Genomic DNA, 14,560 nt, shown 5'->3' with positions numbered 1-14,560 from the left:
TCACAGACAAGAAAAAGCTAAAAGAGTTTTCATGACCAAACCAGTATTATATGCAATGTTAAAGGGTTTTCTTTAAGAAGAAGATTAAGAAGAAAAAAAGGTTTAAAAATAGTAATAATAAAATGGCAATAAATACATATCTATCAACAATTGAATCTAACAATAAAAATAAATGAACAAGGAATCTAATGAACAAAATAAATAAAGTAGAGCCAGAGGCAGGGAACAGACTGATGAATCTCAGAGGGAAGGGGGAGGGACGAGGACAGATTAACCAAAAATTTACATGCATACATGCATTATCCATGCACACAATTAATAGAATGGTGAAGGCCTATGGCAGGGCGGGATCTGGGTGGAAGCAGGCAATGGGGGACAAAAGGAGGGGCATCTATAATACTCTCATAATAAAGAGTTAAAAAATAAATATAATATTTCTGAAAAAAATTGCCCAAAAGATGAACAATGCTTTTTATGTGCCCATCAGTACACTGGACATGCTTTAGGAAATAATTTTTAACTTTGTAGATATGTCAATCAAAAGTCCCAATTGAAAAACCAAGCAAAAAATAAGAATGAAAACAAACAACAACAACAAAAAAAACAAAACAGAATATCCAAGAACTATGTGGCAATTACAAAAGGTGTAGTATACAACATGTAATGGGGATACCAGAACAAGAATGAGAATATGTAACAGAAAAATAATTCAAAGTAATAATGACTAACCCTTGCTGGTGTGGCTCAATTGGATGGGCATCGTCCCATTCACAGAATGTTTGCAAGTTTGATTCCCTGTCAGGGCACATGCCCCAGTTACAGGCTTGATCCCTGGTGGAAGACTTGCAAGAGGCAGCCAATTGATGTTCTGCTCTCACATTATGTTTCTCTCTCTGTGTCCCTTTCCCTTCTCTCTCTAAAAAAATCAATTTAAAAAATCTTTTTTAAAAAATAAAATAACAATGACTCAAAATTTTCCCAAAATTAACAAGATATATTAAATCACAGATACAAGAGACTTAGAAAACATTAACATATATCTATAGCTATAACTATATGGATGGATAGATAGATATAGATCTATCTATCTTTATATAGATTATAGTCAAACTGGGAAATGAAAAACAAGGAGAATATCTTGAAAGAAGACAGAGAGAGAAAAACCTTCCTTACCCATATAGGAACAGAGATAATAATCACATTGTACTTTTCTTCAGAAACCAGGTAAACAAAAATTGAGTGATATGAAATATTTAGTGTTGAAAGAAAAAACACCCACCAACCTATAATTCTGTATCCAGTGAAATTTATTTTTTAAAGTAAATAAGAAATAAAGATATTCTCAGTCAAATAAAAGCTGAGGAAATTCGTAACTGTACCAGTTGATCTGCCCTGTACTAAATGTTAAAAGAATGTCTTCAGAGAGAAGGAAATAATATAGGTCAGAAACTTAGATCTACATAAAGAGAGGAAGAGTATTACAGAATGAATATATTAAAGTAAAACTAAAACTCAAAAAGCCTGAATCAGAAAGAAAAAAATATGAATAAACCAATTACTGGTAAGGACATTGAATGAATAATAAAAAACATCTCAAATGAGAAAAGCCCAGGAACAGATGGCTTGAATGGTGAATTTTACCATATATTTAAAAAATAATTAACACCAATAATTCTCAAACTCTTCAAAAAATTGAAAGGAGGGAACATTCCCAAACTCATTTTATGAAGCAAGCATTATCCTGATATTAATATCAGAAAAAGATACTACTGGAAAAAAATAAACCAATATTCTTGAAAAATATACATCTAATTTTTTTTTCAATAAAATAGCAGCAAACTGAATTCAGCAGCACATTAAAAGGCTCAAGTGGGATTTATCCAAGGAATGCAAGGATGGTTCAGCATATGCAAATCAATGTGGTACCTTACATTAATTGAATGAAAGAAAAGAATCATTTTATCATTTCAATAGACACATAAAAGTCATTTGACAAAGTTCAACATCTATTCATAATTATAGCTCTTTACAAATTAGGCATAGAAGGAACAAATTTCAACATAATGAAGACCATAGTGACAAACCCACAGCTAATGTATTCAATGGTGAAAGGTGGAAAGATTTTTCTCTAAGATCAGAAACAAGACAAAGGTGCCCACTCTTATCACTCATATTCAACGTAGTACTGGAAGTCCTAGCTGGAGCAATTAGATAATAAAGTATTATAATTGAAAAGGTAGAAGTGAAGTTATTTTATATTTGCAGATTACATGATTTTCTTTTTTAAAAAAATTATCTTTATTGTTGAAAGTATTACAGATGTCCCTGTTTTCCGCCCATTGACTCCCTGCACCCTATCCTGCCCCCTCCTCAGCCCTTCACTGCATATATGGACATAAAATCTTTAGCTAATCTCTTCCAGGCTCCTCCACTCCCCTCTGAAATACTTCTACCTCTTGCTTGTTTCGATGTCTCTGAGTCTATTCATCAGTTTATTTTGTTCATTAGATTTCACATATAAATGAGATCATGTGATACTTTTCTTTCTCTGACTGGCTTACTTCACTTAGCATAATACTTTCCAGGTCCCTCTATGCTGTCTCAAAGGGTAAGATATTTTTTACAGCTGCATAGCAATCCATTATGTAAATGCACTACAGTTTTGTTTTGTTTTTATCCATTTATTGGTTGGCACTTGGTCTGTTTCCAGATCTTAGCTATTGTAAATAAGTCTGCTATGAGAATAGGGGTGCATATAACATAATGACATTATTTTAAAAAATGATTTTCTATATTTTTTACATAGAGCTTACCAAGGGATTCAATGAAATTATAGGATACTAAATTAACATACGAAAATCAATAGTTTCTATACACTAATAACAAATTATCTGAAAAATATATTACAGAAATTAATTCCATTTATAATAGCACCAAAATAATAAAATACTTAGGAATAAATTTAGCTAAGGAGGTGAAATATCTCTACTCTGAAAACTATAAATCACTAATGAAAAAGACAAATAAGTGGAAAGGTATCCCATATACATTGATTGGAAAAGTTAATATGATTAAAATGTCAATACTACCTGAAGCCATCTATAGAGTCAATGCACTCTCTATGAAGATTTCAATGGCATTTATTACTGAATTAGAAAAAAAACACTCCTGAAATATATATGGAACCACAAAGACGTTGAATAGACAAATATATTCTGAGAAATAAGAGCAAAGTAGGACGCATCACATTTCCTGGTTTCAAGTTATACTCTTAAGCAATAGTCATCAAAACAGTATGGTACTAGCATATAAACAGACAAATAGACAAGTGGAATAGAATCAAGAGTCCAGAAATAAATACAGGCAAATATGTTCAACTGATATTTGACAAGGAAACTAAGAATACTCAATGGAGAAAAATCTCTTTAATAACTGGTGTTAGAAATATTGAATATTCACATATGAAAGAATAAAAATTGATCCCAATTTCACACCACTCATATAATTTATCTCAAAATGGATCAAAAACTTTTCCCTCACCCAAGCAGTTTGGCTCAGTGGATAGAGCATCTGCCTAGGGACTGAAGGGTCCCATGTTCTATTCTGGCCAAGGGCATGTATCTAGGTTGCAGGCTCCATCCATGGCCCTGGTTGGGATGTGTGCAGGAGGCAACAATTTGATGTATCTCACTCATCATTGATGTTTCCATCACTATCTCCCTCTCTCTTCCTCTCTGACATCAATAAAAATCCTATATAATAAAGAGCTAATATGCTAATTAGACTGGACAGCAGAATGACCTTCAGAAACGAACTTCTGGAACGAACTTCCGGAACTACCTTCTGGAATGACCAGCCAGCTCTGCCCCCACCCACTGGTCATTCCAGAAGGTAGTTCCGGAAGTTCGTTCCAGAAGGTCGTTTCTGAAGGTCATTCTGCTGTCCAGTCTAATTAGCATATTAGCTCTTTATTATATAGGATTTTTATTGATGTCAGAGAGGAAGAGAGAGGGAGATAGTGATGGGAACATCATTGATGAGTGAGATACATCAAATTGTTGCCTCCTGCACACATCCCAACCAGGGCCATGGATGGAGCCTGCAACCTAGATACATGCCCTTGGCCAGAATAGAACATGGGACCCTTCAGTCCCTAGGCAGATGCTCTATCCACTGAGCCAAACTGTTTGGGTGAGGGAAAAGTTTTCAAAATTAAAAACAATTAAGGTACATCCTATCTAATAAAAGAGTAATATGCAAATTGACCGTATCCCCGCTACACACATAAGCCACGCCTACCAGCCAGTCAGGAGAGAGTTGGCAAATTAACCCAACCAAGATGGCTGCAGCCACAGAGCGAGCAGGAAGCTTGGGTTTCCCTGGCAATGGAGGAAGCCAAGCTTCCTACACACCCTGGCTAGCCCAGGCCTCTGCTCAAGGCTACAAAGTTTCAATTATAGAAGATAAATAAATCCCAACAAAAATGGCTGTAACCACGGAGCGAGCAGGAGGCTTGGGTTTCCCTGGAGATGGAGGAAGCCAAACTTCCTGGCTGGCCCTGGCCTCCACTCAAGGCTACAAAGTTTCAATTATAGAAGATAAATAAATCCCAGATACCAGGGCCTCTGCTTGGGTCACCAGGGGCGCGGCCGGCCTGAAAACCACCACAGGCCCCTCACCCAGGCCGCCCCATGCCCCCAGGGAACTCCCGCCCTGATCCAGGACACCCTTCAGGGCAAACCATCTGGCCCCCACCTGTGCACCAGGCCTCTATCCTATCTAATAAAAGAGTAATATGCAAATTGACCATCACTCCAACACACAAGATGGCTGCCCCCATGTGAACACAAGATGGCTGCCACAAGATGGCCAGCAGGGGAGGGCAGTTGGGAGGGATCAGGCCTGCAGGAGAGGGCAGTTGTGGGTGACCAGGCCAGCAGAGGAGGGAAGTTGGGTGCGACCGGGCCTGCAGGGAAGGGCAGTTGGGGGGGACCAGGCCTGCAGGGGAGGGCAGTTAGGGGTGACCAGGCCTGCAGGGGAGGGCAGTTAGGGGCAATTGGGCTGGCAGGGGAGCAGTTAGGCATCAATCAGGCTGGAGGGGAATGGTTAGGGGGTGATCAGGCTGGCAGGCAGAAGCAGTTAGGGGCAATCAGGAAGGCAGGCAGGTGAGCAGTTGGGAGCCAGCAGTCCTGGATTGGAGAGGGTGCAGGCTGGGCTGAGGGACACCCGCCCCCCCCCCCCCCCCCCGTGCACGAATTTCATGCAGCAGGCCTCTAGTAATATATATTTTTCTTATTCTAAATTAATCTAACAAATACAATTCTGTTCAAAATAATTATAACAACAATGTATTGAATGATTGTACCTTATTGATGAATGATATAAATGACAGCAACATTATAAGGAACAGGAGGGAAGAATTGGAAATACTCTGTTCTAAGGCACTTGCACTGCACATGAAGGGGTATAATGTTATTTAAAAGTGGGTTTACATAAGTTGTAAATGTATACTGCCAACTACAGGGAAACCACTTAAATATTTTAAAGGAAGTATAATTAATATGATAAGAGACAACAGAAAAAAGAATCATAAAAAATGCATACTTAACACTAGAGAAAGTAACAAAAGTGTGGAAGACAGTATTTTTTTAAGAAGGACAATGAATAGGAAACAATAACAATTTTGATAATTCCTTATCCAATTATAAGTAATCACTTTAAATATGTTGGTACTAAATATACCAACTAAAAGCATAGATTTCCCATGTGCTCAAGTGACCTGTGATGTTGATGTCTCTGCCAGTATTTAAATGCAACATTCAGGCCTGCGAGTGTGGTTCAGTAGTTGGGTGTTGACCTGTGAACTAGGAGGTCACAGTTCTAGCCCTGGTTGCTGGCTCAATCCCCAGTGTGGGGCATGCAGGAAGCAGCTGATCAATGATTTTATTTCATCATTGATGTTTCTATCTCTCTCTCTCTCCCTTTCTCTTTGAGATCAGTAAAAGATATCAAATAAATAAATAAATAAATAGATAAATAAATAAATAAATAAATGCAACATACATCTTTCTATATAATAAAAGGCTAATATGCAAAAAGACCAAACTGAGGAAAAACTGAACAATAGGTTGCTATGATGTGTGCTGACCACTAGGGGGCAAACGAGTAACATGGCAGGCATTGGCAACAGGTGGCAGAGTGCGGAATATGGTGGGCATCAGCTAGGTGGGATGGTGAGCAGGTGAGCAGGGGCTCCAGACCAAGGTGGGGCACCACTTGTTGTCATCGGGGTGAACCTCTGATGGTTACTGAAAATTCTTTGCTCCCATGTGTCATGGTCCCACCTGGTGCTTGCACCTGCTGCTGGTGCCTGCCCCGCTCGCATCCGCTGCTGGCACCGGAGCCACCGCTTGTACCCCCTGATGGCGCCAAGCGATCAGGACCGGCGCTGAGCCAGGGCAGACATGCGAGTAGCAGCTGCCGGCCTGATCACCCCTGAGGGATTCTCCACTTCCCCCGTTCCTGAGGGCTGATAGGGGAAGCAGTTGCTGCTTGCACTGACTGCCGGCGCCAGCCCTGCTAGTGCCTGCTGCCGGCGCCAGCCCCAATAGCTCTACGCCAACAGTGGGTGTGAGCGGGGCCAGCACTGTCAGCGCATGGGAGTTGGAACAGGGCTGCCTGCAGACAGGGGACTGGTGGCCACAGCGGAAGGGGCCAGATGGGGGTAGAGAGGTTGTGCCAATACCCACCCCTATGCCCACTGTATCTTTCAAGGTGCACAAATTTGTGCACTGGGCCCATCCTGTCTAATAAAGAGGGTATATGCAAATTGACCATAATGGCATCACAAAGATGGTGGTGCTCACAGCAGAGGCGGGGGTTTCTGTAACACAAGATGGCATCACCCACTATGGAGGTGGGGTTTCCATAACACAAGATGGCTGCACCCACAGTAGAGGCTGAATTTCCATAATGAGCCTTAACGGGCAATCAGCAGGGACCTGAGGCTGCATAGCACTGGGCTGGGGCAGAGGATCTGAGGCTGCACCCCCCCACCCAGTGGGGCTTGACAGGGGATCTCAGGCTGCACCTCCTGCCTAGCAGGGTTTGACGGGGGACCTCAGGCTATGCCCCCCCCACTTCAGCACCGGGCTGGGGGAACTGACATTGTGCCCCCTGCCCAGAAGAGCTTGATGGGAGACCTCAGGTCACACCCCCTGCCCCAGCAATGGGCCAGGGGACCTGAGGTTTCGTCCCCTGCCCAGCACCAGCTTGACAAGGGTGGGGCTGGCCAATTCTGGATCTAGCCCAATGGGGGTGTGGCTGGCTGGGTCTGGGTCTCCAATGATTTTGAGGTGCCACAGGTGGGCGGGGACTTTACTCTGGGTCCTGTGACATGCCCCAGACTCTGACAGGAGGAAGATTTTCATATACATTTTACTAATTTTCTTTCATCTCTGACACTTCTATCATAGAGAAAGGGCAAATGGCAATATTAAAATATTTTCTCTAATTAATCCCCTTTTAATATGCACAAATTTCATGCACCACTCCAATAGTCCTATCTAATAAAGAGGGGATATGCTAACTGACTATTGTACCCTCACAAAGATGGCGGCACCAACAGCCAATAAGGAGGGAATATGCTGATTGCCATGCCTTCAAAGATGGTGGCACCCACAGCCACAATATGGAGGCACCCAGTCCCCTCAGCTCCACATGCATGCCTCTGGAGTCCCCAAGTCCTCTCAGCCCCCCAGCCACCCAGGGCCAGCCTGAGGTGCAGGCAAGCCTTGGATGGCGGCTGCCCAGCCGCCCAGCACTGCCCAAGGCTCAGGTAACCAGGGCCGGCCGAGGCTTGCACTGCCTGCAGTGGCAGCAGCAGAGGTGTGATGGGGGCGTCACCTTCCCCTGATCACTGGATCACCTCCTGCCCCTGAGGGCTCCCGGACTGTGAGAGGGGGCAAGCCAGGCTGAGGGACCCCCTGCTCCAGTGCATAAATTTTCATGCACTGGGCCTCTAGTAGTATATATATAAAAGCCTAAGCAACCTTTATCACTGAACGACCGGAATGACCGGTCACTATGACACACACTGACCACCAGGGGGCAGACGTTCAATGCAGGAGCCGCCCCCTGATGGTCAGTGTGCTCCTATAGCCAACCTCCCACAGCTCCTCCCTCCCACAGCCAGCCAACCTCCCATGGCTCCTCCCCGCCTGGCCGGCCAACCTCCTGCAGCCCCTCCCCTTGGCCAACTGACCTCCTGCGGCCTCTCCCCCCATCCAGCTGGTCCCCCAATCAGCCCTGATCATTGAACCTCAGAGGGAAGGCAGAGGAAGGTGGGGGGTTGGGTAAGAGATCAAAACAAAAGGACTTGCATGCATGCATATAAACATAACCAATGGACACATACAGTAAACTGGTGATGACTTGTGATGGGGGAAGGAGCTGGCAGGGAGAGGTCAATGGGGCAAAAAGGAGACCTATGTAATACTTTCAACAATAAAGAATTTAAATAAATAAAAAAGAAATAAAATGAAATAGAGAAGCAACAGCATGGGAGAAAATATTTTTGAAACAGATACTTGATAAAGGACTGATAATAAATTTGCAAAAAACTCTTAAAAGTCAACACTAAGAAATAAGTAATAAATAAAAATTAGCCAAAATTATAAATAGATACCTCTTCAAATAAGATACACAGATGGCAAATAATCATATGAAAACATGCTCATCATATGTCATTAATTAACTGAAAAGAAAAACAACTTACCCCTACACCTATTGGAGTAACTAATATTCAAAACTCCTTCAACATCAATTCCTGGTAAAGATTAAGAGCAACAGGACTCTCACTTATTGCTGGTGGGAATGCAAAAATGGTACAGCCTCATTGTAAACTTCTTGGCTGTTTCTCACAAAGCAAAATATAGTCTTCCCTATTTATTCAAATGAGTTGAAAACTTATGTCCACACAAAAATTTACGTACCAAAGTTTATAGCAACATTATTCAAAATTGCTAAAAGTTAAAAGCAACAAATATGTTTTTCAATAGGCAAATGAGTTAACAAATTGTGGTACGTTCATACTATGGAACACTAGTTAGTCAAAAAATCAAATTAGCTATGAAGATTTGAAAAGACTTGGATTAATCTTTACTGCATTTTGTTAAGTGAAACAAAGCTAGACTGAAAAGACTAAATAGTGTATGATTCCACCTATATGGCATTCAAGAAAAGGCAAATGCAGAGTGACAGTAAAAGCCAAGGGTAAGAAAGGAGGGATGAATCGGTGGAGCACCTAGGATTTTAGAACATTGGAATAATTCTATGTGATACCGTAATGGTAGATACATGATATCATGCATTTGTAAAAAGCTGTAGAATCTGAAACGCAAAGAATGAACCATAATGCAAACTATGAACTGTATTTAATAATCTATCAACGTTCAGACCTCAATTGTAGCAAATATAGCACACTGTTACAGATATTAATAAGAGGGGAAACTGCTGGTGGAGAGGAAGTAGTTTCTGTAATTTCTGCTTTTTTGGGTAAATCTAAAACTGCTCTAAAAAGAAAGTCTATTTTTTTTAAGGTGGCAAACATTTACCATATCCCCCCAAATAGGGTTAGAGAGGTATATTCCAGAGAGAGGCATGGACTGACAAGAATGAATGTTAAGGCAAATTAAAACTGTAAAGAGCTGTGAGGCCAGAGTGCAGTATACATAGAGAAATAAATTGAGATATCAAAGCTAGAAAAGTAATTTAACATGAAACTAAAGTACTTATATATTTTATTCTGGAGACAGCAAGTAGCCACTGAAAGTCTTAAAATTGACTTGGAAAGGCAAATGAAACAGTATAGGAAAACCAACCAGGAAGACAGATTACCAACCAGGTATGATAGAATTGGTGCCTGACTAGGAATGGCAAGGTATTACAGAGGTCAACATGACTTGGAAATTGAATTAATGTGGTATTTTAGAGGAAGGATTAGAACAGTGGTCAACAAACTGCGGCTCGCGAGCCACATGTGGCTCTTTGGCCCCTTGAGTGTGGCTCTTCCACAAAATACCACGTGTGGGCGTGCACATACAGTGCGATTGAAACTTCATGGCCCATGTGCAGAAGTTGGTTTTCAGCTCTCAAAAGAAATTTCAATCGTTGTACTGTTGATATTTGGCTCTGTTGACTAATGAGTTTGCCGACCAGTGGATTAGAGCATTACTGAAGTTTTTAGCCTTTATGGCTAGGAGGAAGTGATGTGATGAACTTACATAAAAGTTATAGGAATTCTTGACAGGAAAAAGATGAGATATTTTGGTAACTTTTAAAAAGAATTTATTTTCATTACCATACTAAAAAAAAAGTATGTATATTTATGCCATTTGACTAAATGAGCCAGATTTCTGGAGTGTTGTGTACTATTGATGGCTCTCAATTTAATGTTTTCATCTTTGGGAAAAAGGTTGACTTACATAATTCAATATTTGCATATGCTTTGCATGTGCAACTCAAGTGGGGTCACTGCTCAAGTGTACCATAATGTAAATATTATCTTAGAGTATATGCTAATAAAGTCAAATGACGGTTAGTTATTGCAGCTCATAATCTGAAAGTGTGACTTTTAAGTCCTTCATGGTCATTTGAATTATTGAATGAATTAGATTTTAAAACTGTCAATGGGCTATTATATTATAACTAGAGGCCCGTTGCAGGAAGATTCCTGCAATAGGGCTTCCTGCAGCAGTCTGCTTCCCTCCCTTCTCCCCAGCCCCACCTGCTTCCCTCCCTTCTCCCCCACCCCGCCTGCTTCCCTCCCTTCTCCACAGCCCCACTTGCTTGCTTCTCTGCAGCTTCGCTCCCTTCTGCAACGCTTGGCTTCCTTCTACACTGTCTTTAGTCTTCGCTCTATTCCTGGATATGCAAATTAACGGCCATCTTGGTTGGGTTAATTTGCATACTCGCTCCTGATTGGTTGGTGGGTGTGGCTTGTGAGTGTAGCAGAAGTACGGTCAATTTGCATATTACTCTTTTATTAGATAAGATTGTAGTTTGCATTTAGTTTGCCTCTCAATTGGACTTTAAGTAGACTTATGCCTTAATACAGCCAGATGGTGTCTGGGTGATGCTGAAAATATTTAGAGAATAAGGAAAAATTATTACACTGTTAAGGAAAGTGTAAATTGAATAAAGGTTTATTTAAACACTAGACACCCGGTGCATGAAATTCATGCACTGGGGGGGGGGGAGTCCCTCAGCCTGGCCTGTGCCCTCTCGCAGTCTGGGACTCCTAAGGGGATGTCCACCTGCCGGTTTGTGGCTGGATGGCCTTCTGCTGCGGCACAGCCTGCTGCTTGAGCTTCAGCAGCTACTACACGTGCACAGGCTGGACCACCATAGTCTGTCCTGTGAACACCATCAAGTGGGAGAGTCAAGCGGGGAGGCAGGCTCACCCTGAGTTCCCTGCACTTCCCTGAGTCACTGAGTTGTTCAGACTGACTGCCTTCTACAGAGAGTGGCACTGGCGGCACTGGGATTGGGCCTAAGCCGGCAGCCAGACATCCTTCTTGCATTCTGGGACCCCTCGGGGGATGTAGCAGTGTGCCAAGTGGCAGGCAACCTGGGAGGAGCCCAAATCGGGGCAAGGCACTGCTCCACTTGCACTCATCATGGCCTGCTGTGCCTGCTGCCACACCTCGGTAGTGCTGCTGCAGAGTCGGGAGAGGTTCCCGCAGTGGCAGCTGTGCTCGCCAGCCATGGGCCCAGCTTCTGGTTGAGAGGTGCTCCCCCTGTGGGAGCACACTGACCACCAGGGGGCAGCTCCTGTGTTGAAAGTCTGCCCCTGGTGGTCAGTGCACATCATAGCAACCAGTTGTTCTGGTCGTTCCACCATAAAAGTCGCTTAGGCTTTTATATATATATATACTAGAGGCCTGATGCATGAATATTCGTGCAAGAATGGGCCTTCCTTCCCCTGGCTGCCGGCACCGCCTTTGCTCTGGCCCGGAGCCACCTTTCCACCTTCCCATACCGCCCAGACGCCCGGAGCGGCTGGGGCGGTGCAGGTCGCCTGAATCCTACACCAACCCTGGCCGCTTGGTGCCTGCATATGCAAATTAACTCACCATCTTTGTTGGGTTAATTTGCATACTCATTCCTGATTGGCTGGTGGGTGTCAAGAAGGTATGGTCAATTAGCATCTTTCTCTTTTATTAGTGTAGATAGGTTTGAGTGGTTAAAGGAAGCACAGTTGGCTACTTTTCATCTAGAGTTTGATCAATTTGCTACTAAAACACTGAGTACATGTAGAATTTAAGTTTATAATTATCTTGGGTTTGTGGTGAATGAGAACCTTATATAGAAACCTATTTAGGTCATTGATGGTTGCTTATGTTAAGCATGAAGTGAAGGTTTTAGGGGAAAGATGAACAGTGATTAATGTCTTGTATATTATGGGATATGCAATTATAGCAAAGCTGTATGATGCGTAAAGTATAAAATGCATATGCATCTAAGTAATTTTGGAAGACTAACTGAAAATAAACTTCTAGTTTAAAAGGGGGTGCAGAAGGGCATTTTGAATTCAGTGTTTACACAGTTTTGAGGCTTCTCTAATAAATTAATAATCACAGGAGAGATGTTTCATAATTGAAAAGTTTGGTTTGATAGATTGCTTCTGAAAAAAAGATTGATAGTTTTATAGATAGTGAGTCATAAGTGAAGTGATAGGGTAAAAATTTAAAATATTTTTAAAAAATATTCTTTGGGAACTTGAACCCATAGGGAACACAGAGTATGCTCCCCTTCTTATATTCCATACAGAAATTAAGTTTCTAGCTATTTTATAATCTTTGTGTAATTCTGATAGCAGTGCATTTTGTGGCTATCTCTAGCAGAAATATTGATGACTGTTTTAATTTATTGAGATGCTCACATTAGTGTTGTATGAAACTTGTCATATCTAAAAGCGTCTTTTTTTCATTGCTCTGCCCTTGAATTATTTTTGTTAATGTCTTTAATTCAGCCATGATTGCTTAACCTAGGAGATGTATCTCAAATCAATTAACATTATTTCTCCCTTCTAGCCTCCTTTTTGTCCCAAGTATGTGAGTTTTGAATGTTTGTCTGTATTACTGTTACTGTTGATTGAGGAATGAAATTTAGGGGGCCTCTGAATATACTTCCTATGGATTCATTGTTGTTCACTTGTTGTTGTGATATGGAAGGCAAAAAATTAGGGGATAGCAAAGAGGAAAAGGGGATGTTATTAATAGTTTATTATTGTGTGTAGAACAAACATAAATATTGCCAATAATAGAATTTATATAATCTGTAATAGTTTAGAAAAAATTATAAGCAAGGATGTTTTAGAACATCTGTTAAAGATTACTGGTTTCTGGGCCTCTGTCCAAAAGAATGCAAGATTACTGTCAGAACAATAGTTTAAAATACATTGTAAAGTCCTATGGTTTCCTTACTGTAGTCATGTTAACATGCATTATGTTAAGCTAACTTTCCCTAGCCTCTGGTCAAAAGTGTTTCTTCACAAATCTCAAAGACATAAGTTGTAACTAGACAACTCTTTTAATGTGTTACATTTTTCATTATGACACATTGTGGCTACCACTAGTGTAAATGTGACTCATACTTGAGAAATATTCTTTAAAAAATTTAAAATGTATGAAATTATTTCACCTTGCATAAGAAAACAAAAAGAATTTTAGACACTGCTCAAAATTTTTGAAATTTATATTAAACTGGAAAACAGGTTGACGTTTGATAGGGGAGTTATTCCTTATTGACAAAGGCTTCAAATTTGAGCTATAGGCATTCATGTTAAAGATTTATAACTACAGGGTAGAACGTATTCCAAGTCTTAATTTCTTCAATAATTCTGAGTCTAGAGAATCTACATCCTGTCTTATCAGTACCACTATTATGTTTTGTGAAGAAAGTATTAAGCTAGAAACTGTGAACACATCAATACATTATAATGATTTAAGAGATAGTTGTTTCTTTTAGCTAAATAAGAAATAAGGCTTGGCTTAAAGATTTTTGTTTGTGTTTATGGGTAAACAGATTGCATCTTATAAATACTTTGGGAGTGAGAGCAAGAACAAGAAATATTAATAAATAGTAGTATGGCCCTAGCTGGTTTGACTCAGTGGATAGAACGTTGGCCTGCAGACTGAAGGGTCCCAGGTTCAATTCCAGTCAAAGGCACATGCCCAGGCTGTGGGCTCAATCCCCAGTAGGGGGCTGTAGGAGGCAGCCGATGAATGATTCTCTTTCATCATTGATGTTTCTATCTCTCTTTCACTTTGCCTTCCTCTCTGAAATCAATAAAAACATATTTAAAAAAATAAATAGTAGTATGTGGAATAGGTAGACTTAAAAATTATAAACAATATTAAATCTCATAAGTAATATTAATTGCTCAAACAGACACTAAAATATAATAAAAGTTGATTTTTAAGAAATCCAACAATATAACTTTATTTTTTTGCATCAATTTTGCATGTGATTTTGATGTAATTTCCCCTTGTCAAAA

At 40.8% G+C, this 14,560-nt stretch overlaps 1 protein-coding gene across 1 annotated transcript in view; it reads left to right on the top strand.

The window, feature by feature from the left end:
- DACH2 (dachshund family transcription factor 2) overlaps positions 1-14,560 on the top strand; it is a gene marked incomplete at its 3' end in the record, with an annotated part of 454,016 nt that overhangs the window by 310,313 nt on the left and 129,143 nt on the right. The gene's annotated exons all lie outside the window — the stretch shown is intronic.

Source organism: Plecotus auritus (genome assembly GCF_963455305.1).
Source record: "Plecotus auritus genome assembly, chromosome: X".
NCBI classification, from domain to species: domain Eukaryota; kingdom Metazoa; phylum Chordata; class Mammalia; order Chiroptera; family Vespertilionidae; genus Plecotus; species Plecotus auritus.
Note: the sequence above shows the minus strand (reverse complement) of the source record. Positions and strands in the feature narration are given on the sequence as shown.